Genomic DNA, 1,662 nt, shown 5'->3' on the forward strand with positions numbered 1-1,662 from the left:
GTATAATTAGCAACCATTAAAAGTGCAACTCGCCTCATTCGATTATCCAGTGTATTTGTATTCAAAACATTTTACCACTTCCTAGCTTGTACTTATGGATTAAGACTATGAGCATACAGGCAAGTGCGTAGTTCAAGACACAAAGCACCGATACCAAAAGCAAATGCAAGTTTACGTGCCAGTTCCACTCTTACCAGAAACTTGTGTGGAAGTGAGGAAGAAGTTCCTAAATGAATATTTCCGCAACACTGAATTGTATGGGACTGAAGGGTAGAGCACAGGATATCCACAAGAGAATGTGGTTTTAAAAAAGTAATTAAAGGGTTCAGACGAAGTATGAATTCTATGGATACTAAAAGGTGTAGGTGGAAAAGCTTGGCATAGGAAGGCATTGGTAAAAGGTGGGCCAGTTTAGTGGAACATATGGTACTGCGTCTAGGAATAGTTAACTTGGCACTGGAAAAAAACGGCAGAGGGGGAAAATACTAATGGCGGATAAGGTCCAAAATCAGGGAAACAGTGGCATTAAAGTATGTTATCCTTGTTATACTATTTTTCTAGGTGTAATTAGGTAAATCAACAGAAATTATGAAGACCAGAATACATGAAAAGCCAATGGCCTTGCCGCAGTGATAACACCGGTTCCCGTCAGATCACCGAAGTTAAACGCTGTCGGGTTGGGTTAGAAGTAGGATGGGTGATCATCCGGTTTGCCGAGCGCTGTGGCAAGCAGAGTGCACTCAGCCCTTGTGAGGCAAACTGCGGAGCTACTTGATTGAGAAGTAGCGGCTCTGGTCTAGGAAACTGACATACGGCCGGGAGAGCGGTGTGCTGACCACATGCCTCTACATATCCGCATCCAGTGACGCCTATGGTTGAGGACGACGCGGCGGCCGGTCGGTACCTTTGGGCCTTCGTGGCCTGTTCGGAAGGACTTTAGTTTAGCCTGGTTTTAGAATACATGAAAAGGATTATAAAGGATGTTGGGCACAGCTGTGCAAGGTAACAAGCAAGGAGACATAGCAACAGTTTGGCAGAAAACTGCCATCGCAGATTATTCTTTGAGCAGACAAGACCAACTGACCCTTGGCGAACACGTTCCACCAACGATGAAGCTTTCTTTCTCCTCGAGCGGGGCGTTTCAGAAGGGGCATCACTCTATCTACCGCCCCCTCCCACCCTCTCCAGATCAATCGTCGAGAGGAGAGAGATTTTAAATGAATAGAGATAACCCTGGGAAGATACTACGCTGCCGGAAAACAATTAAGACTTATTAGAACATTGAGCGTCCTGGGGTAATAAGAATTTTCAGTTACGAAAAGACTTATCTTACAATGGAAGTTACATTTTACAAATATTAAATAATGGGTCAGTGTTTGCAACAAGGGAAGGTGAGCGGTCCTATGGTGGGGATCTGCCGAATACTGATTGCCTGAAATCGTGCATTAAAGTCCGAGACGGACGTCAGCAGCAAAAAGCCGCTAGGCGGACCATACCCTTGCTTCCATATGAAACAGTAAAGGAGTGCTTAGGTGCCTAGTATAAGTTCGAGAGAAGAGCTGTAGCACACGTGGATGAATCTCTAAGCTTAGCTGTATTTACACTTGTTATTTATGTACTTACCTGTTGTGTTACTTTAAGATTTTCTTTTTTGACAGTATG

The 1,662-nt window shown here is 44.2% G+C and overlaps 1 pseudogene; it reads left to right on the forward strand.

The window, feature by feature from the left end:
* Positions 1-611: 611 nt before the first annotated feature.
* Positions 612-728, forward strand: LOC126291412 (5S ribosomal RNA; annotated as a pseudogene).
* Positions 729-1,662: the final 934 nt, after the last annotated feature.

This window comes from Schistocerca gregaria, chromosome 1 (assembly GCF_023897955.1).
Source record: "Schistocerca gregaria isolate iqSchGreg1 chromosome 1, iqSchGreg1.2, whole genome shotgun sequence".
In the NCBI taxonomy this organism is placed as follows: domain Eukaryota; kingdom Metazoa; phylum Arthropoda; class Insecta; order Orthoptera; family Acrididae; genus Schistocerca; species Schistocerca gregaria.